General features: G+C 39.2%; 1 protein-coding gene across 5 annotated transcripts in view; it reads right to left on the bottom strand.

Annotated features, from left to right (window-relative positions):
- The window catches only part of LOC124717142 (solute carrier family 12 member 8), a 195,524-nt gene that overhangs the window by 149,404 nt on the left and 22,105 nt on the right, over window positions 1–24,015 (bottom strand). Inside the window, exon 1 of one of the 5 annotated variants that reach the window (XM_047243923.1) lies at window positions 1,165–1,268. The exons of the other annotated variants lie outside the window; for them this stretch is intronic. The gene's annotated coding sequence lies outside the window, so the exon portion shown is untranslated. Of the gene's footprint in view, window positions 1–1,164; window positions 1,269–24,015 lie in introns of those variants that run through there. 5 annotated transcript variants of the gene reach the window in all.

Genomic DNA, 24,015 nt, shown 5'->3' with positions numbered 1-24,015 from the left:
CAGGATTTTGGGTAGGATATCTCTAACCATAAGGCAAAATGAGAGGCAGCCAAAGTGTTGATGAAGGATGTGGTTTGAGTTTTTCAAAGTGCAGATGATGTTACATGATGACACAAATACTGGTCAATGACTGGGCAGTAAAGGTTCTGGCAACATTATTGGCATACTTGGCAATAACCTGCTTCTCACTAAAGATGGTCAGCTCATATGTTTTATGGCTACATAAATGGACTTGAAATGATGATGGCCAAAATCCGTTGGCCAAAAGGATTACGTAGTTACACAGTGCATAGTAAATTCATCACGTGGGAGTCAATTTATTGGCATGCAATAGCAAGAATCCGTAGGCACCTGAAGAGGTTTGGTTATCAATATTTCACAATATTCTTACTATAAATTTCTGTAGAATAAATAATTTTTTGACCTTGGCCAGATTTTCTGAGAATGTTTTGTTACAGGACAGTTTTGAGTGAAAGTATACAATGTATGCTTGAAATCCTATCTGCAAGTCAACACAGTGGGAAGACTTTTAAATGCAACACTGGCAGAACTGAGCTTTTTGGTTGACTCATCAACATCATAGAGTAACTAGTTTGTTATCCAACTGGATGCCCCATTCAGTGTGTGCCCACTGACCTCTACTTCTGAGACCTGCAAGTCATTCTTATGTGTTGCATGATTGGGTTCAGCTGTTTGTTGTGATTCTGTGTAAACCTGTTCCTCATTCTTCTGGCTGTGCCTGGTATGAATGAGTAAGTGGGTCAAGTGCCAAAACTTGCTGGGCACCAAATTTAATGGTTACCCACTCCATATTTAGTATTATCACCGCCGTGTTAATGCGAACCTTTGTTCTCTGCTGTTAAGATGAACCTTTGTTCTCTGCTGTAAGATGAAACTCCATTCATACAAGTGTGTACCATGCCATATGGAAAATAGCAAGAAAGACACATACAGAACAATGACAGTGTTAAGAAATAAAATCAACACTATGAAATGTATAAAGGGGCCAAAAATTGGGTAGGTGTGTATGCCTGAGGCAAATTGAGATCCCTCAGGACATATTTGTGTTGAGAGGCACCCCACCCTTTTCTCTATCCTGTGACAGTGCCCAAACAGCATCCCATATGAGCAAACCAGTTGTGACTTGCCTAATATTGCTCATACCTTACATATGTGGGCTATGCTTCGCTCTGTTTAAAAAGAATAGCTCGATGTAGTCACAGGGTCGAGCTGCATATGTCTTGCTTTCATGCCCCGCAGCTAATTTGCTGCAAATAATAACCAATCGCTGTGATCCTGCAGTCAAATTGTCTATCCACTGGCAAGAATTGCAATTAATAAAATACACATAAATACAAAATATAAGTTAAATGAATAATCTAATAATAATAGTTCTAGTCTAATGTCTGGAACCGATGGAAACGACAGAGAATTATGTTGAATATTTTGTTTATTCAAGAAAGGACATCTCAAATAAATGAGTGGTGGTCCTACAATATTTAGTTAAAAAACAGACAAATACCCCCTTATGAAATGCAGAAATGTCACGTTGAGAGCATTACGAGAGTGGTAGCAAATTCCCCAGACTAAATAGCCATCAAAGATATGAGAAAACGAAGTCCATTTTGTGAACACAATACACAAATTATTCACCAGCACAAAATATTTCAGAGTTCAACATGATGATTCACAAATTAATACACACAATACAAAGAATAGTAACTCATACTCAGTTCCGTAAATCAAGGAGAAATAGTTGGAGTCCTATCTGGAGCACTTTCAGACCTCTCCAGACATAACATTCTTTCTGAAGATAAAGTATGGTAGCAGCCGTTCACTGCCCAGAATCAAACATCTCCACAATTGAATACTAGTCATTACCATGGGCAGGTCTGCCTCCTTCCAGAATTCGTGTAAAAGTGTCCACAATCGCTTTTCACTCTTAAGTCCCAGTCTCCAGTTGACTCCGCTAGTGTTTCACTACTGTCTGCTTTTCCACTGGCTGAAGGCCATCCCCACCAAAAATTCATCATTCTTATATTCTACAAACATGATATGACTCATCATGACCACTTTCCAGACTAAACTAATATATTACAACAATATTTAAATACAGAAATGTTATAAATATACAGTCACACTCAAATCATTCACAAGAATTACAAATAAAGATTTGTTCATAAATAAATAAGCTATTATTCTTGTGGAAGTGTACTCATGTCAAGTGACAATAAATCTTTGATAAATTTAGTTTAAACAGTTGTTTATGCCCTTCTGACAGAAGCATCTTTTGGTTCTCTTTTCAATTGTGTCATTCACTAACAAATGTGACTGACACACTTTTATATAACAAAAGTTTTTTAATAGCGCTTACATTCAACACTTAAATAAAGTTACTTGCAAATTCGTAAACTATTCATTAAGTAAATATACAACTGTGACAGTATGTGAGGTATTCCTGCTGTATTCATTAGCTGTGTAAATGTGGAGAATACGATGTTCTGACAAACATTTGTATAATGTAAAAGATATAAAAGACATCATCAATCAAAAAGTAAAATAGATACATATAATAGCTTTGAGGGCATAGCTATAGTGGAATGCTATCACCTGAGATACCGTTTGCTGAAATCGCAGGAATCAGTTAAAAATTGTTGATTTGGAGGTGCACTGAGTAAATGTTTATTCACTGTGAAATATTAACTTCTGTAGTTTTAAAGATACTGAAGTATTGTTGTGTCACTGGATGCATCTCATTTAACTGAGATCGCCGATGTATTCAGATTTGCGTTAATATGTAACTGTGATTCATTGTCAAAGTTTAGAGAGCTGTAACTTAGCCACCTTTAAGATTGTCTAGCACTCTGGCATTTCTTAGAGCATTGTCTGTCTTCCTAAGAGACCATCTGGTGCCAAAATTTCCCGTAGTGGGATTAACTCACATCAGGTCTTTTGCTGAAGTACCTGGCTTTCCTAGAACAGCTGCGGTGGTCTGTCCTGAGCCATGGGTACACTAGTGTTCAGCAGTTCTGAGCAGCTGATTAGCTCACCTAAATACACACACTGTTACAACCCGCAACCCACCGTCAACCTTAAATATGAGTGAGACCATGATATGGCAAATAACAATTTTTAAAAAGATGAAAGGAAAAATAAGGACAATATATTGACAACAAAGGCAATGTTAGGAGTTAACAGTGATTTCAAATAATACAAAAAGATGCACAAATTCAGGCAAACATGTATGTGTGTCGCAGATGCAGATGTCGGGGGAGGGGTTTGGGGGGGAGTGGACCTCGGACTCATCCTCCACAGCAAGTGGCTGCTACTCTGACCCTCTCCCTGCAAACATGTGACTGTCAATAAATGTGAGTACCATATAAAGCAAACAACTCCTTTTGATGGAGACAAATGTAAGTAAAAAGACTTTTGGAACTAAGAGTGAAGCAAATAACAAAAAGAGACATGTCAGATGATAAAAGCACGGCACAAGGCAACAATCTGACCAGCAAATGAGGCAGGCTCCCATGTGCTTGCTTGCTGTGAGAAACACCCTTCTCACAACTGCTCACGCCCCCCCCCCCCCCCCACCCCCCAGAAAAAGTGTGAAGCTTTTGTGACTATATTTTTGTGGCATTGTCAATATTTTGGGTAAGACACTTTAAAACTCGTGTTCATCAAAGAGCAGTAAGGATGGAATGCTATAAGAATGTGAGACACCATCAGTGAAGTGCCACAGTCACTTTGGGAAGTGTCTCACTGCACAGGAAAACACCGTGAGTCAGACTGGTATGATGAATACAAAGCTAGCATAAAACAGTAGTGTCTTTCTGTGACAAATGGACAGAGTAAATGTACACAGCACCAGTCTCCTAGATGGTGTAAATGCAGTACAGCTGGGATCATAAAGAAAGCAACTGATAGCAGACACAATGGAGAGAGAGAGAGAGAGAGAGAGAGAGAGAGAGAGAGAGGGAGGGAGGAAGGGGAATGGGGGGGCTGTTAGAGTAGCATGGGTGGATACTTCCAGACTACTCAGTGTCACACAGCATAGCAGGAAAGAGTGAGTTTTCTTCTTGATGAATCAAGGACTGTGACAATAGTCGCCATTTTCTCCATCAAGGCATTGCAGGCCTGTGGTGAAGTGTGGCATTCCTGTGCTTCAGCAGGCATAAACGCATATCCCATCTTTCCTGCATCTTTAAAGCCATCAGTACAAAATACTTCCATACATTGGCATTCTCAGAGAAATGAGAGGAAGCTGTTGCAAAAAAGGTTCTTGGAATTGGATTACCTGTACCAGTAATCTGGGTATAGCCCGGCAGAAATCATGTCCAGTCATTCTGTGAGTACACTCAAGAGGAGACAGGTGAAGGACTTTATGACATATTTCAATGCTTTACAATTTGGGGGAGGGAGGGGGGGGGGCACTTTCCTCACAGAAAAGTGTCTCAGAACTAAACTTTGGTAGTAAAATGTACTTAAGGTCCACAAAACTATCAGTATCAAACATGGCATACAGTAGTGAGTCAAGAAATGTAACAACAAAAGGAACAAAGAAATCAAGTGCTGGACATGTGATTCTTAAGAAGAGTAGCTGGGTACACATAACCTGATAGGAGGAAGAATGCTGACATCAGAGAAGTACTGGGAGTGAAAAGCTTAAAAGAGCAGATTTTGGTATAGATGAACAACTAGAAGGGCAATGTCACAAGAACAAAAATGATAGAATACTAAAATTAATGATGAATCATTACCCAGTGGGTAGAAGATCTTTAGGAAGGCTGAGGAAAATGCGTAAAAATCAATAATTTCAACACAAAGGGTGAAACAGGCAAATGTCTAATACAGGCAGAGAGGAGAAGAAGAAGAAGAAGAAGAATCCACCCCTTCAAGAGGTTAGGAAAGGAAGCAGAGTGTATTCAACTTTCTTGCAGCTAGTCCTAAGTTGACATATATGGGCAGCTGTGTCAGCTTTTTATCATTAAGTCCCAAAAATTGAGATTGTGCAACAATGCCCAAGTGCTGGGAACTCAAGTTAGAGTTCTGGGTTAGGATAGAGTGAAGTATGACAGTAACGCATGACTCACATTTTTGTGGGAGAGAATTAGAAGCCAGGGAAACGATCCAAGTATAGGTCTTTCAGATGATGGCCTGGTGCTGGCATTCAGCCCAGGCAACAAATTGGGGGTTCTACCAAATGCAACAGTCATTGACAAACAGTGCACCAGAGACTGTTGGTCCAACAAAAGTCACTAGCTCACTTATGATGATAAGGAAAAGTGGAACACTCAGCACAGAGCCCTACAGGATGTCATTTTCTTGGATCTGTGGGGAGCTGAGGGGTGTAGCAACTCTGCAGCTTAACAAGTGATTGGATAAAAACTGACACAAAAAATTGTTTGGCAGTCTCAAAAGCCCCAGTCCTGGAGAACGAATAAAATATGGTACCACCAAGTGGCGTTTTATGCCTTACATAGATCAAAAAACATGGTCATTAGGTGCTGGTCTTCACAAAAATGCTGTTGGATTGCTGTTTCCAACCCAATTGTGGATTGTGCCTCCTGGAAACCACACTGACAGGACGGTCAAAACGCCCTGCGATTCAAGAGCATACCATAATCCTCAGGCTAGTATCCTTCCAAGCAGTTTGCAGAGCACATTGGTGAGACTAACTGGTTAATAGGTGTTGATGACATTATGATTTTGTCAGGTTTAAGGATTAAAATGAAGATATTATCTCACCATTATGGAAGGAAAATACATTTCAACACCATGAATAGATGGACACTTTGAGTAACATTCAGCTGTTGGATCATCTGATTAAGAATGGCATTATGGCCTGAGGCCCTATCATGTGACGAGTCAAGAGCCTAAAGCACTTTCCAATCAGTGAAAGGGCCATTATATATCATCATAATGGGGGATAAAGGATAGGGATAAATCTTCAATTTGTCTTTCATGTTTTCAAAAGCTGCAGGCAAGAGGTGGCCAAAACTGTCGCAAAGAGGATCGCAAGGCATTCAGTGAGAACCAACATTTCAGTAGAAATGCCACCATGAAGGAGGAGACCCCAAAACAGTCGTTGATCTTTGGCAGTCCAGAAGACTAAGGAATTCAGTTCATAACTGGGATGAAGGAGCATAAGTTCCCAAAGAGGAAATGTAGAGCTCCAAACATTCCTTCTTACTGCATTTAATCAGACAGCGAGCCTTAGCACAAAGCTGATCAAAAGAGGGAAGGGTGGTCTGTGAAGGGTGTAATTTGAGAAATTATAAGGCCTCTCAACTGTTCAGAACAGGTGTTTCAATGTCTTTGGTCCACAATGGCATTGGCTGGTGATGGAGGAGGGCCTGTAGAAAAGGGAGCATTATTTCCAGCAGAGTGGATGAACATGTTAGAGATGTCTTACACAATGTCACTGATGCAATCATACAGAGAGAGGGTGAATTGCAGTGGTTTGGGGTATCAGTCTCACCATGCACTTATTCACGAAAAGGATTTTAGCCCCCGAGAGGATCACGTGTTGAATCATTTGATTTTGAATCAAGTCAGGCCCTGTACTCATGTTGTGTGACAGCCCAAGAGTTCTAGGCAAATACCATTCCTTAACACTTTGGTAACCAAGATGGTGAATAACTTGGGCCACAATGTTTTATTCTTAAGACCACACCCAAGAATATCTCGGGCCATAACTTCTTTACATGTAATCTACCTATCACTCGAAAAATGGACTCAATTTATACGAGAACCATGTACAGACTCTCACTACCAGTCCACTGACCGGTGCTGCGTTCTGTTGCCAATTTCTAGTATTACTTTGAAAGAAACAGAAGCAAACATAAGAGGTGTGTGCATGTCTGGAGCTTGTGGATGCTCAACGGTGACATTATTAGCAGCCTTACACTCATTAAAACAAACGAATGTGAATAAAAATCTCTAAAATTGTTGCACACACATGCACTCAAACTGACCACACAATCACTCTATATGTTGTTGTTCTTGTTATTGTGGTCTTCAGTCCAGAGACTGGTTTGATGCAGCTCTCCATGCTGCTTTATCCTGTGCAAGGTTCTTCATCTCCCAGTACCTACTGCAACATACATCCTTCTGAATCTGCTTAATGTATTCATCTCTTGGTCTCCTTCTATGATTTTTACCCTCCACACTGCCCTCCAATACTAAATTGGTGATCCCTTGAGGGCTCAGAATATGTCCTACCAACCGATCCCTTCTTCTAGTCAAGGTGTGCCACAAATTTCTCTTCTCTCCGATTCTATTCTATACCTCCTCATTAGTTATGTGATCTACCCATTTAATCTTCAGCATTCTCCTGGAGCACCACATTTCAAAAGCTTCTTTTCTCTTCTTGTCTAAACTATTTATCATCCACGTTTCACTTCCATACATGGCTACACTCCATACAAATACTTTCAGAAACGACTTCCTGACACTTAAATCAATACTCGATGTTAACAAATTTCTCTTCTTCAGAAACGCTTTCCTTGCCATTGCCAGTCTACATTTTATATCCTCTCTACTTTGACCATCATCAGTTATTTTGCTCCCCTAATAGCAAAACTCATTTACTACTTTAAGTGTCTCATATCCTAATCTAACTCTGCAGCGTCACCCAATTTAATTCGAATACATTCCATTATCCTCGTTTTGCTTTTGTTGATGTTCATCTTATATCCTCCTTTCAAGACACTGTCCACTCCGTTCACTTGCTTTCTTTGGGTTTGGAATTATTATATTCTTCTTGAAGTTTGAGGGTATTTCGCCTGTGTCATACATCTTGCTCACTAGATGGTAGAGTTTGAATAAGCCTGGCTCCCCCAAGGCTGTCAATAGTTCTAATGGAATGTTGTCTACTCCCGGGGCCTTGTTTTGACTAAAGTCTTTCAGTGCTCTGTCAAACTCTTCACACATGATCATATCTCCTATTTCATCTTCATCTTCATTCTCTTCTATTTCTATAATATTGTCCTCAAGAACATCACCCTTGTTTAGACCCTCTGTATACTCCTTCCACCTTTCTGCTTTCCCTTCTTTGCTTAGAACTGGGTTTCCCTCTGAACTCTTGATATTCATGCAAGTGGTTCTCTTTTATCCAAAGATCTCTTTAATTTTCCTGTAGGCAGTATCTATCTTACCCCCTAGTGATATGCACCTCCACATTCTTACATTTTTCCTCTATCCATCCCCGCTTAGCCATTTTGCACTTCCTGTCAATCTCATTTTTGACACATTTGTATTCCTTTTTGCCTGCTTCATTTACTGCATTTTTATATTTCCTCCCTTCATCAGTTAAATTCAATATCTCTTCTGTTAGCCAATGATTTCTCTTAGCCCTTGTCTTTTCACCTTGATCCTCTGCTACCTTCACTATTTAGTCTCTCAAAGCTACCCATTCTTCTTCTACTGTATTTCTTTCCCCCATTCTTGTCGATTGATCCCTAATGCTCTCCATGAAGCTCTCTACAACCTCTGGTTCAGGCAGTTTATCCAGGTACCATCTCCTTAAATTCCCACCTTTTTGCAGTTTCTTCAGCTTTAATCTACAGTTCATAAGCAACATATTGTGGTCAGAGTCCACATCTGCCCCTTGAAATGTCTTACAATTTAAAACCTGGTTCCTGAATCTCTGTCTTACCATAATATAATTTATCTGAGACCTTCCAGTATCTCCAGGATTCTTCCATGTATACAACCTTCTTTTATGATTCTTGAACCAAGCGTTAGCTATGATTAAGTTACGCTCTGTGCAAAATTCTACCAGGCGGCTTCCTCTTTCATTCCTTACTCCCATTCCATATTCACCTATTACTTTCCTGCTCTTCCTTTTCCTATTATCGAGTTCCAGTCACCCATGACTATTAAATTTTCATCTCCCTTCACTATCTGAATAATTTCTTTTATTTCATCATACATTTCATCAATCTCTTCGTCACCTGCAGAGCTAGTTGGCATATAAACTTGTACTCCTGTGGTATGCGTGGGCTTCTTATCTATCTTGGCCACAATAATGCGTTCACTATGCTGTTTGTAGTAGCTTACCCGCATTCCTATTTTCCTATTCATTATTAAACCTACTCCTGCATTACCCCTATTTGATTTTGTATTTATAGCCCTGTATTCACCTGACCAGAAGTCTTGTTCCTCCTGCCACCGAACTTCACTCATTCACACTATATCTAACTTTAACCTATCTATTTCCCTTTTTAAATTTTCTAACCTACCTGCCCGATTAAGGGATCTGACATTCCACACTCCGATCTGTAGAATGCCAGTTTTCTTTCTCCTGATAACAACGTCCTCCTGAGTATTCCCTGCCCAGAGATCAGAATGGAGGACTATTTTATCTCTGGAATATTTTACCCAAGAGGACACCATCATCATTTAACCATACAGTAAAGCTGCATGCCCTACGGAAAAATTACAGCTGTTGTTTCCCCTTGCTTTCAGCCGTTCGCAGTACCAGCACAGCAAGGCTGTTTTGGTTAGTGTTACAAGGCCAGATCATTCGATCATCCAGACCGTTGCTCCTGCAACTACTGAAAAGGTTGCTGCCCCTCTTCAGGAACCACACGTTTGCCTGGCCTCTCAACAGATACCCCTCCGTTGTTGTTGCACCTACGGTACGGGTAACTGTATCACTGAGGCATGCAAGCCTCCCCACGAACGGCAAGGTCCATGGTTCATGGGTAACTGTATATAACATTTGCTAAACCAATGGAGAAAGAGTAAAAGTATAAATGAAGAAAATTAAAATAGAAGTAAAGGAGGTAACAGAAAGACATAAGGAAACATCACTGGCTGACCATTTATAAAAAACATGGGTGAGCCAGTGACTCCATCAGCACATTAAAATCATCTCCCTAAAATCTTGGGAAAAATGCTGGACAACTCAAAAAATTTTAAAGCTCTATTTTGGTTTGAATGTTACCTAAAATAGAGGGCAGATCCATCGGCAAATCCTCCGTGGCCCACTGGTCAGAAAATAAAACACAGTCCAATAAAATGTGGTGCACAGTGATCTGTACGCTACAAGCACCACGCACTGGAGGAGCCTCTCACAGGAGCAAGAAGCCAAACGTCATAGGGCTGTGGGCTATGCAAAGATGAGTAAGGAGGACCTTGTCCTGTCGACATGGCTGGATGAAGGTATGCCACAGCCGCATTGTGGGCTTTACGCGGCAGAGCTTATTGTCTGTCCCTTCCAGCCACTCATCCTCCCACCAACCCTAGATACACATACATAAGAGCAGATGTTGTGACTGTCTGAGTCAATGTTGTAGTTTCACAGTTTGCTGTAATTCTGCTACAAATATGCCATATTTGTTGGGTGAGCAAAAAATTCTGGATGCTCAAGAGAAAGAATTAAATGATAATGCATCACAGGGAGGAATATCTGAGAGGAAACAGTCTGAAGAAGATTCATATTCAGATAAACTACAGTCTGTTACAATTTTTTCATCACTGATGTTGTTGCTACAGATACTGCTGCTGCAATTATAATTTACTGTTTCATTTACCGTACTATAATTTCACAGATGAATCTCATGTTGAAGCAGCGACCAACAGAGGTTTCCAAGTTTTGTTTGGAAAAGATGAGAGAATTTACTCGTAAAACAAGCAGGAAAGAAACAAACTGGTATTGTCCTGATTGCAACATACCCCTCTCCTTGCCAAAACACTTCAGACTTTTCCATAAAGACGTCATGTGGAATTGCTCAAGAACTCACCTCCCCTTTTTTAAAAGAATAATTATAATTAGTCTTCATTATTTTAAAATTTATGATCTATCAAAGAAGTAAAATAAATATGAAAAATAAATCTTGAAGCTTGGAGTTTTTTCTAAGGTATATTAAACACAAATGTGCCAGTAATATTTTAAATAAAGGCATAAATGACTGGTTTTCTAGACCTGAAATTTTTCTGACTGGCTGGACCTCATAGTGTTAAGGGGCTAGTTGTATAAACTAGGGCAGTTTATATGGCAGCCATCTTCCACTTGCCATTTACTTTTTTAAAATGTGAGAGGACTGACATTAAGTAAGGAACCAGGAACTTCTGTAGATGACAGTTGGGAGAAGATGCATGTCTTCCCAAAGAGCAGATACAATTGTGTTCCCAGCATTCTTTCTTCCTTTGCTTAGTTAAAAACCAAAACGATACCACTGTGTTTTTCTGTTAACTAAAAATTTTTGTGATGTTTCTAACAGATTATTTGGGAAAACTGTCGTTTGGCGGTGTGTATTTTGGTTACTTTCAATGGTCCAACTTTCTCCTTGTTTTTTCAGTTACTGTATGTAAAGTTCATTGAATGCAGTCGCTACTGACTTGAGTTTAATATGATTTGGCCCACTGCTATTTTCATCATGGAATTGACTATCTTTTGCTGTGATTACTCATTTCAAGCCTAATAATTTTTCAAATAGCATTTGTTTGTTTTTAAAAATCATGAGTTTTTTTGCTGCATAGTATATGCACCCTGGAGAATTTTCCAATACAGTTTTGCACTCTCCCTTTCTCACAGTTAGAGCTGGTCCTCTAGATTAAATTAAGCTCTCTCCTTGGGACAAGATACTCTGATCCCAAATGTTAATCACACTTTCTTTTCACTGTCACTATAATTTTTCCTGCTCCATTGTTGAGACAAATTAGATTCATAGTGTTCAAAGAATATTTTTAGTAAAGAATTAAATTTCTCACTTACAATATGTCCTTGGTAAATTTCTCCACAATTTCATCCTGTAAATTTTCCACTAATAGTGTAACTGAGTCAGCATTTATGACTATGTGAAACTGTTCATTTACCTTAGTTAAAACTCTTTATTGCTGCCATTTATTATAGGACTCTCATCTTTTTCATGATAGACAGTTGAATTAAGAAATAAATTTTCGATTGCTTATTTATTTATTTATGTAGTGTATGGCACACATGGTATTACAAGACATTTAAAGAAAGATAAACACACAAAATATAAATTTTATACACAAAGATTAGTTCCAGCTATCCACTCGAAGCACATGGGTGTTTACATGAAGATGAAAATGAATCACCAGGGTATGACCTCATCTCACATCCTTTCACAAGGTTGGGTTGTTTGGGGAAAGAGACCAAACAGTGAGATCATCGGTCTCATCAGATTAGCGAAGGATGGGGAAGGATGTCGGCTGTGCCCTTTCAAAGGAACCATCCAAGCATTTGCCTGGAGCAATTCAGGGATATCACAGAACACCTAAATCAGGATGGCCGGACGCGGGATTGAACCAACGTCCTCCCAAATGCGAGTCCAATGTGCTAACCACTGCTCCATCTCGCTCGGTTTTCACAAGGTGGCAGACTGATTGTCTTGGTGCTCCCCAGTCACAGTTTGGTGTTAGTGCCTATTCAGCCAGACTGATGCACAGTAATCAGCTACAGAGTATACCAGTCTTAGTGCAGAAGTTCATAATATGTTTGCTTAAGCACCCCATTTAGTGCAAATAATCTCTTGATAATGTTGTTACACATCCTTATATTGGAGGCAGTATTTATAATATGTTGTTTTCTGTACAAATACCATGAGCTGTGTGAATTATGTTTAAATTTTCCCCCCTGTGCCGAGGTAGATCAGAAACATTGGTCACTTCTGGTTGATCTTTTATGCCACATAGATACTAGGAAGTATTTTCATTTCACAATTCCAACCATTTGGCATTGGGATTGAAGCTGTCACCAATGGTCTGTCAAACAAAAAGAAAGACTGGATTTAAGGACATAGGCGATTTCTTGCCAGCCAGCGTGTATCTTCGTAGATGGATACTTAATGATTTTTCTTCAATTCTTTATGATTGCTTCTTTTCTCTGCAGATGGGGTGAACTATATGGCTGAATACTGGAAGCCAATTTAGAAGAGTAGACTTGATGCACCCAGTAACCATCTTCATTGTTGTGTGTAAACAGACTTCTATCATTTTGGACAGAGCACTATTCAACCACACTGGTGCACAGTACTCAGATACAGAGTATACCCATCTTAGTGCAGTGGTTCATAATATGTTTGCCTAAGCACCCCATTTAAAGCAACTGAGCTCTTGATAATGTTAAACATCCTTACATTGGAGGTAGCATGTTTAATATGTTGTCTGAATGATAAGATTCTGTATAAAGTCACGCCTATATATTTAGGGTGTGTTATTGACACAATGTGTTATTTACAAAACACTGTGTTATTGCCAAAAAGATTATCAGTTGGCAATCTACATCTCTGTTACTCAAGTGAAAGTAACTGTAGTCGGATTAAAGTTACTTATTAGTAGACACTTCATGCACTGAAGCTGGCTTACTGGTTTCCTTTAATCAGAGTGCTCAAAATCATGCCTGAATTGTTCACCATTACCAAACTGCCGCAAAAAGTGGTCAGTTCATTTCCAATTCCTTGTATGGCTTCCATTCTTGCTGTGTTTGGATCTTGAATTATGTTTCTGGCCTTTTTTATTTCTCATTTCACAGACATGCTACCCCATCAAAATCGACACACATGCACAATGATGGTTTCACACACAGCACTAGCCAATCACTTCTGGGTCCTTTCACACAAGACGGGAGTCAGCGTCAAGTATACACTTGTTCTTGCTACAGAGATTGGCCTACAGTAGATAAGCTTCATACAACATTACACGAGACCAAACTTTTTGAGGGAAGCTAATCATTGTTGTGACTGGTTCTGTATAGGAATATGTATAATGCAATAACAACAAATAGTGGTGTAGCATAGCAATTAAGTTACAGTCCTGACACACAGAAAGTCATGGTTCGAATCTGAACAGGTGATAATTTTTTTAATTTTCAAATCTTTACCAGAATGACTTTGATTATTTTTTTCCTTTATTTAATTGCTTTAAATGTAATTTTAATTTTTAATCCTTTGCCACATCATTTCCATCATCATACTGAAATTTTTATTTGCTTGTTTCTTCTTCCTGTCACTCTTTTTTGTTTGGAATCTACCAGTGTTGCCCATAAACTGTAATTGAAAGCCAATCAGGACTGGTCAGTGGTTGGTATTGTAACAGCTCATGTAGCCCATGTAAAGAGTATTTCAGGTGATGTATGAAAGTGAGAAATTACAGTTCACTTTAAATGCTGAAACTGAATTTATTTCTCCTCACAACATATATGTGCTCACCACTAGGCCACCCTGGCAAAGTGATTTTGCATAACTGCATTAATTACCCTAGCCTGCCTTCTCAATCCAAATTCCCATTAATACCTCGACCCACTTACTATTCCCCCTAAACTTGAACAGTATTGTAGATGCTCTCCAATTGTATTGAGATAGCACCTCAGCATCGAACTAAATGAGGGATCCTGCCTGAAACCCAGGGTAACTGCTTTAAGCAATTGAAATTATATGGTTCCAGAGACGTTTTCCAGTTTCAAACAGCTATGATGTATATCTGCAGGCTGAGGCAACGAATGAAAATTTGTAACAAGGCCCAGTTTCGAACCAGGGTCTCTTGTAGTGATGGGAACAACCGAATGAAAATAATTGATTCACTCTTTTTAATGAAATCACAGTCCATGGAAACAACTGAACACAAACAGTTGTTTCAGTCAGATGTAGTTTTACACATTGGTTGTATTATTACTCATTAATTTTTTTCTTGTGAAAGCAGTCTGTGAGCGCAGTCGAATGAAAACATTTGATACCATTGTTTGCTTTACGTGATGACTGAAGAATTCATTCTTTCTTTTCAAGTGAAAACAGTCAGTAGTTTTTCTATTGGTTGAACTATGTTTCATTCTTTCAGCTGAAACCATTATTTAGTGTTTTATTAGTTGACTGAGCTATCCATTAAGTCTTCTGAGTTGAAATTCGCCTGCAGACTTTCATTGGCTGCAGTAAAGCAGTGCTACATTATATCGCCAAAGGGTAGCCCTACCCTCAAGGGTAAGTGAAGACATCTTTGGAGGTACGTCAAAATTAAAATAATCATTATACATGTTGATTTAATTATATACTGAATGGAGTAATTTTTCTTTTCATCATTTAAAACTGATTCATGTATGGTTTTGGATTTAGTTGTTCCAAGTGCCATTAACATGTAATTAATTAAGCTCACATATTGCTGGAGTAGGCCTGACATTTAAATTACTGACCTCACACAAAAACTTCAAAGACCCCGGCCATCTGGGTCAAATTGGATTATTTTCCCAGACACATACATTTTTAAGGACAGTAGGCCAATCCTTGTCGGAACAATCTTTCTCTAATTTTACTGTACAATTACAAGATAAATAGGTTAGTTTCAGAATTTTTGGACACTCACAACACTATATTTTCATAAGCTACTGGTATGAGTATTTTGGATACGTAATTTAATTCCCCCCCCCCCATGAACCATGGACCTTGCCGTTGGTGGGGAGGCTTGCGTGCCTCAGTGATACAGATAGCTGTACCGTAGGTGCAACAACAACGGAGGGGTATCTGTTGAGAGGCCAGACAAACGTGTGGTTCCTGAAGAGGGGCAGCAGCCTTTTCAGTAGTTGCAAGAGCAACAGTCTGGATGATTGACTGATCTGGCCTTGTAACAATACCCAAAACGGCCTTGCTGTGCTGGTACTGCGAACGGCTGAAAGCAAGGGGAAACTACGGCCGTAATTTTTCCCGAGGGCATGCAGCTTTACTGTATGATTAAATGATGATGGCGTCCTCTTGGGTAAAATATTTCGGAGGTAAAGTAGTCCCCCATTCGGATCTCCGGGCGGGGCCTACTCAAGAGGATGTCATTATCGGGAGAAAGAAAACTGGCATTCTACGGATCGGAGCGTGGAATGTCAGATCACTTAATCGGGCAGGTAGGTTAGAAAATTTAAAAAGGGAAATGGATAGGTTAAAGTTAGATATAGTGGGAATTAGTGAAGTTCGGTGGCAGGAGGAACAACACTTCTGGTCAGGTGACTACAGGGTTATAAACACAAAATCAAATAGGGGTAATGCAGAAGTAGGTTTAATAATGAATAGGAAAATAGGAATGCGGGTAAGCTACTACAAACAGCATAGTGAACGCATTATTGTGGCCAAGATAGATACGAAGCCCACACCTACTACAGTAGTACAAGTTTATATGCCAACTAGCTCTGCAGATGACGAAGAAATTGAAGAAATGTATGATGAAATAAAAGAAATTATTCAGATAGTGAAGGGTGACAAAAATTTAATAGTCATGGGTGACTGGAATTCGGTAGTAGGAAAATGGAGAGAAGGAAACATAGTAGGTGAATATGGTTTGGGGCTAAGAAATGAAAGAGGAAGCCGCCTGGTAGAATTTTGCACAGAGCACAACTTAATCATAGCTAACACTTGGTTTAAGAATCATGAAAGAAGGTTGTATACATGGAAGAACCCTGGAGATACTAAAAGGTATCAGATAGATTATATAATGGTAAGACAGAGATTTAGGAACCAGGTTTTAAATTGTAAGACATTTCCAGGGGCAGATGTGGACTCTGACCACAATCTATTGGTTATGACCTGTAGATTAAAACTGAAGAAACTGCAAAAAGGTGGGAATTTAAGGAGATGGGACCTGGATAAACTGAAAGAACCAGAGGTTGTACAGAGTTTCAGGGAGAGCATAAGGGAACAATTGACAGGAATGGGGGAAAGAAATACAGTAGAAGAAGAATGGGTAGCTTTGAGGGATGAAGTAGTGAAGGCAGCAGAGGATCAAGTAGGTAAAAAGATGAGGGCTAGCAGAAATCCTTGGGTAACAGAAGAAATATTGAACTTAATTGATGAAAGGAGAAAATATAAAAATGCAGTAAATGAAGCAGGCAAAAAGGAATACAAACATCTCAAAAATGAGATCGACAGGAAGTGCAAAATGGCTAAGCAGGGATGGCTAGAGGACAAACGTAAGGATGTAGAGGCTTATCTCACGAGGGGTAAGATAGATACAGCCTACAGGAAAATTAAAGATACCTTTGGAGATAAGAGAACCACTTTTATGAACATCAAGAGCTCAGATGGAAACCCAGTTCTAAGCAAAGAAGGGAAAGCAGAAAGGTGGAAGGAGTATATAGAGGGTCTATACAAGGGCGATGTACTTGAGGACAATATTATGGAAATGGAAGAGGATGTAGATGAAGATGAAATGGGAGATACGATACTGCGTGAAGAGTTTGACAGAGCATAGAAAGACCTGAGTCGAAACAAGGCCCCCGGAGTAGACAACATTCCATTGGAACTGCTGACTGCCTTGGGAGAGCCAGTCCTGGCAAAACTCTACCATCTGCTGAGCAAGATGTACGAAACAGGCGAAATACCCTCAGACTTCAAGAAGAATATAATAATTCCAATCCCAAAGAAAGAAGGTGTTGACAGATGTGAAAATTACCGAACAATCAGTTTAATAAGCCACAGCTGCAAAATATTAACACGAATTCTTTACAGACGAATGGAAGGACTAGTAGAGGCCGACCTCGGTAAAGATCAGTTTGGATTCCGTAGAAATTCTGCAACACGTGAGGCAATACTGACCTTACGACTTATCTTAGAAGAAAGATTAAGGAAAGGCAAACCTACGTTTCTAGCATATGTAGACTTAGAGAAAGCTTTTGACAGTGTTGACTGGAATGCTCTCTTTCAAATTCTAAAGGTGGCAGGGGTAAAATACAGGGAGCAAAAGGCTATTTACAATTTGTACGGAGACCAGATGGCAGTTATGAGAGTGGAGGGACATGAAAGGGAAGCAGTGGTTGGGAGGGGAGTAAGACAGGGCCTCTCCCTGATGTTATTCAATCTGTATATTGAGCAGGCAGTAAAGGAAACAAAAGAAAAATTCGGAGTAGGTATTAAAATTCATGGAGAAGAAATAAAAACTTTGAGGTTCACCGATGACATTGTAATTCTGTCAGAGACAGCAAAGGACTTGGAAGAGCAGTTGAATGGAATGGACAGTGTCTTGAAAGGAGGATATAAGATGAACACCAACAAAAGCAAAACGAGGATAATGGAATGTCGTCGGATTAAGTCGGGTGATGCTGAGGGAATTAGATTAGGAAATGAGACACTTAAAGTAGTAAATGAGTTTTGCTATTTGGGGAGCAAAATAACTGATATGGTCAAAGTAGAGAGGGTATAAAATGTAGACTGGCAATGGCAAGGAAAGCGTTTCTGAAGAAGAGAAATTTGTTAACATCGAGTATAGATTTAAGTGTTAGGAAGTCATTTCTGAAAGTATTTGTATGGAGTGTAGCCATGTATGGAAGTGAAACATGGACGACAAATAGTTTGGACAAGAAGAGAATAGAAGCTATCGAAATGTGGTGCTACAGAAGAATGCTGAAGATTAGATGGGTAGATCACATTACTAATGAGGAAGTACTGAATAGGATTGGGGAGAAGAGAAGGTTGTGGCACAACTTGACCAGAAGAAGGGATCGGTTGGTAGGACATGTTCTGAGGCATCAAGGGATCACCAATTTAATACTGGAGGGCAGCATGGAGGGTAAAAATCGTAGAGGGAGACCAAGAGATGAATACACTAAGCAGATTCAGAAGGATGTAGGTTGCAGTAGGTACTGGGAGATGAAAAAGCTTGCACAGGATAGAGTAGCATGGAGAGCTGCATCAAACCAGTCTCAGGACTGAAGACCACAACAACAACAACAATTTAATTTGTAGCAAATCACAGTTCAGCCAAAGTATACATCACCCCTGAATTCCATTGTATATCAACGCAAATCAACATGCATTTTTGAGATCTTTGTATAATCTACGAGCAATTTGTAACAAATCAGGGTTTGTGGTTTAGTTACTTAACAGATTTTCGAACTAACATTTTGTGTTATATCTTGTTTTCCATTAATTGTATGCATTATATGCATTTATCATACGTTAACTCAGTTTTGGAGTTTGCTAACAACTATAATTAACGTCAAAACGTATTAGGAAACTCGCAATTTTTATCACAGATTTTTGTGTTGCCTTCATAGAAATCATATTTTGTTTATCTGCTTCAATTCTTATAGGGAATTAGCAACTCTTTAGCTCTACAGATTAAAACAACCAGCAGATTTAATTTAAAGTCCTTTGTTCACTGCCTTGTAATATATTGCACCAGTCAAAATACAGACCCACTGTGAATGCTGTTCTCAAACCCGGGATGAGTTGGTTGATGTTTGTAAGCAGATCGTCATGACTACTGTCAAAAGATTGACATTTGTTGTGAACTGGTGTGTAGGAAGAGCTCCGGAGAGTCATATACCTGTGATACCTGAATCCAGACGTACCTTGAGTACTATCTTTTCCTGTGGATCCTGTCTCCTCTGCAGAAAATAGAGGATCTATCATTAACCATCCTCCTGACTGCAAGTGGCGTGTCAATGGTAGATCTAGCGATCCTGTACATTGTGGACGGGGACCAGGGAGGTCTCAGGGTGCTGTACCACACACCCTAACCACCAAGTTTGAGGTGCTGTCTTTCACTGAAACTGAAAATCACCCAGTTAGACTCACTTCACCTGTTGTGAGGAAATCTGTTTTGTCCAGTGTCAGGAAGAGGCAACGCAAAAGGATGATGCCTGTTGTCTGGGTTCTGAAGTCATTCTTGGGTCGCTCCAGCGACGGGCAGAGAAGATTGAGAAAACCAGCCTCGCATTTCGAGTTTCAACGAAACTCTCGCTTCACAGCATTGCCCCAAAAACTGATCGTGGCCCTATGGTTCTGAATCAAGCAGAGGGATTGAACCAGAAACTTAGACAGGTCTGTGACAGGCTAGGCTGCGACTTCCTGTACTTGCGCCATAGGTTTGGGAACTGTAGAGTCCCTCAAAAACTGATTTTTGTGTGTGTGTGTGTGTGTGTGTGTGTGTGTGTGTGTGTGGTGCACATAATGGTCTTTTTAGATTAGGCGACTCTCCATCCAATTCAGATAACAATAGTTGCAGGAAACCCAGAAGTATCAGTGCAAGATCGAAAGAAGTGCCTCCCACAGGTGTAGGTATCAAAATCCTAATGATAAACTGCTGAAACAATCGCAACAAAGTGCCAGAGTTTGAAGCGCTCATGAAAAACAGTGAAACTGACATAATACTAGGTACAGAAAGCTTGTTGAAACTTGAAATTGATGGCAGCGAGATTTTTGGTGAAAATTTAAGTGTATGTCGAAGAAATCTAGGCAAATGGGAAATGGAATGGTGGATTTGTCGCAGGAGACAAGAAACTCAAATCCACCAGGGCAGAAACTGAAGTTGCATGTGAGACTGTTTGGGCAAGACTCAGTATCATGGGTGGGCATAAAATGATTATTGGATCCTTCTATCGCACACCAGACTCATCTCCTGATATAACCAAAAAACTTCAGAGAAAACCTCATTTCACTTGTACGTAAGTTCACCAATCACACTGCAAACAACAGTGGGGACTTTAATCATCCAACAGTCAACTGGGAAAATTACAGTCTTGTTAGTGGTAGGTGTGATATGACATCCTTTGAAACTGTACTAAATGCCTTCTCTGAAAACTACCTACAACAGATGGTTAGGAACCCCACTTATGATGGAAATATATTGGATCTAATGGCAACAAACAGACCTAAGCTCTTTGAGGCTGTCCACATTGAAACTGGTATCAGTGACCACAATGCGGCTGTGGAAACAATGATAACCAAAGTACAAATGACAATTAAAACAAGCACAAAGATATATATGTTCAGTAACCTAGATAAAATATCAGTAGTGTCATATCTCAATGAGGAACTTGAAACTTTCAGTACAGGTCAGAAGTATGTAGAGGAGCTCGGGCTCAAGTTTAAAAGAATAGTTGACCATGCACTGGATAGATATGTACCCAGTAGAACAGTTCATAACAAGAGGGACCCTCCATGGTATACAGTCACTATAAAGAAACATCTTAGGAAACAGAGATTACTGCATTACAGGTGTAAAACAAAGTGTAGGGCTATAGACAGACAGATGCTGAATGAAACACGTTTGGCACTCATGAGAACAATGAGCGATGCCTTCAATGACTACCGTAACAGAATATTGTTAAGTGATATTTCACAGAACCAAAAGAACTTCTCGTTGTACGTACAGTCTGTTAGTGGCACCAAAGTTAGTTCTGTCCCTAGCGAATAAGACTGGAGCTGAAATGAAGGGTAGCAAAGTAAAAGCTGAAATTCTCAACTCCATTCTCAAATGTTCCTTTACAAAGGAAAACCCAGAAGAACCACCCCAATTTAATCCTTGTGCCTCTGAAAAGATGAATGAAATATGTGTTAGTGTCAGTGGGGTTGAGAAACAGCTGAAATCGTTAAAATTAAATAAAGCTCAGGGCCCGGATGGAATCCCTGTCGGATTCTATACTGAATTTTTGGCTGAGTCAGGCCCTCTTCCAACCATAACCTATCGTAAATACCACAAATAAAGAACCCAGCATAGTTATTGGAAAAAGGCACAGGTCACTTCCGTCTATAAGAAGGGTAGTAGAAGTGATCCACAAAACTACTTTCAGACACCCTTGACATCGATTTGTTGTAGAATTTTTGTACATATTCTGAACTCAAATGTAATGAGGTATCTTGAACAGAATGACTTTCTCAATGACAACCAGCATGGATTTCGAAAACATCAATCATGTGGAACCCAATTTGCACTTTTCTCTTATGACATACTGGAAGTTTTGGATCAAGGCAACCAGGTAGATGCAGTATTTCTTGATTTCTGAAAAGCTTTTGACTCAATACCGCACTTACGCTTGTCAAAAGAATGATCATATGGGGGTATCAAGTGAAATTTATCACTGGATTGAGGAATTTTTGGTAGGGTAGGACACGGCATGTTATCTTGGGTGGAGAGCCATCATCAGAGGTAGAAGTAACTTCAGGTGTGCCACATGGAAATGTGTTGGGACCCTTGCTGTTCATGTTGTATATTAATGACCTTGCATAAAATATTAACAGAAACCTCCGATGTTTTGCAGATGATGCAGTTATCTATAATGAAGTACTGTTGAAAAGAAGCTGCATAAATATTCAATCATATCTTGATAAGATTTCGAAGTGGTGCAAAGATTGCCAATTTGCTTTAAATGTACAGAAATGTAAAACTGTGCACTTCAGAAAACAAAAAAATGTAGTATCATATGACTATACTATCAATGACTCACAGTTGAAATCAACCTGAGTGTAACACATTGTATGTATAGGAAATAAAATGATCACATAGACTCCTTCATGGGTAAAGTAGGTAGCAAATTTTGGTTAACTGGCAGAACACTGAGGACATGCAATAAGTCTACAAAAGAGACTGCTTACAAACCACTCATCCAAACCATCCTATTAAATGTTGCTCAAGTGTGTGGGATCCATACCAGATAGGACTAACAGGGAATACTGAATGATACAGCAGGAATGGCCACAGGTTTGTTTAACCCATGGGAGAGTGTCATAGAGATACTGACGGAACTGAACTATAAGACTCTTGAAGATAGGCATAAACTATCCCAAAAAAGTGTATTAACAAAGTTTCAAGAACTGCCTTTAAATGATTATTCTGGGGATATACTACAACCACCTACATATCGCTCACATGGGGATTGTTAGGATAAGATTAGAATAATTGCTGCACACACAGAGACATTCAAACAATCACTCTTCCCACACTTCATACATGAATGGAACAGGAAGAAACCCTAATAACTGGTACAATAGGATGTACCCTCCTCACACTGGTTTGTAGAGTACATATGTAGATGTAAATAGAACTACAATAAATTTAATTAAATATAATTACTTAAGTGAAAAAACTTTTTCATATCACACATTTTTAAAATGGACTAAAATGTATCAAATAATTTCTCCTAGCCACATACAGATTCCTGACACCATACAGATAGTCCTGAAAATTGGTGCTTGTGAATTTTTAATAGTTATGAAAATACTTGCAAAATTTAAAATGAAAAATACGTGATGCATGCAATAGGAACTGACGTATGAATAGTTCACCTACGTCACTAAAAAGTTTATTGCTTCAAATGATATGAACTGTTCTGCAAAAAAATACTTCCCACAAGTGGCAGTACATGTCACAAAATTTTCAGGACTACTTGTATGGTGTTAGTAATCTGTATGTGGCTAGGAGAGACTAGTTAATACTTTTTATTCCACTTTCAGAAAGTGTTACATTAAAGAGTTTTTTTATTTATATAGTTATTTTCTGCTTTTTAGTCTTGTGTGTGTGCTATTCTTCAATTGATTTCAAACATTCTGATGAGATTACAGCAGAGAGATGTAGCAAATTTCTTGTTTACTTCTTTTTCTTCAACTGGGTCAAGTGATTTATTGCTTCATCCTGCATATTATATCCCACGAAAAGGCCGCAAATGTAAAAATTACAGATAATCGAGCTCACACAGCTCAGATTACTAACACCATACAAGTAGTCCTGAAAATTTTGTGACATGTACTGCCACTTGTGGGAAGTATTTTTTTGCAGAACAGTTCATATCATTTGAAGCAATCATTCTCAACTGCGAAATATCTGTGACTGGAATAGGAAAACAGGAAAATAGCAATGGTACACCAAGTACTCTCCCATCACACACAAGAAAGAGAGCGGGCTAATGTTGCATTGTCATCCAAGTCTGAGCTACTAAAAGCTTGTTCTCAACAGATAAGTAAGATTCTCAGCCACCTGTGTAATAGCTCTCTGGAACAGGGCATTTTCCCTGATAGACTGAAATATGCTATTGTTATACCTTTGCATAAAAAGGGGGATAGATCTGATGTCAACAATTACCGTCCAATCTCCCTTCTAACAGCTTTATCCAAAATTTTTGAGAAAGTAATGTATTCAAGAGTAGCTTCACATATCTGTAAAAATGAAGTACTAACAAAATGTCAGTTTGGTTTCCAGAAAGGTTTTTCAACAGAAAATGCCATATATGCTTTCACCAGTCAAATTCTGAATGATCTGAATAACCGAACACACCCATTGGGATTTTTTGTGATCTCT

This window comes from Schistocerca piceifrons, chromosome 1 (assembly GCF_021461385.2).
Source record: "Schistocerca piceifrons isolate TAMUIC-IGC-003096 chromosome 1, iqSchPice1.1, whole genome shotgun sequence".
Taxonomy (NCBI): Eukaryota; Metazoa; Arthropoda; class Insecta; order Orthoptera; family Acrididae; genus Schistocerca; species Schistocerca piceifrons.
Note: the sequence above shows the minus strand (reverse complement) of the source record. Positions and strands in the feature narration are given on the sequence as shown.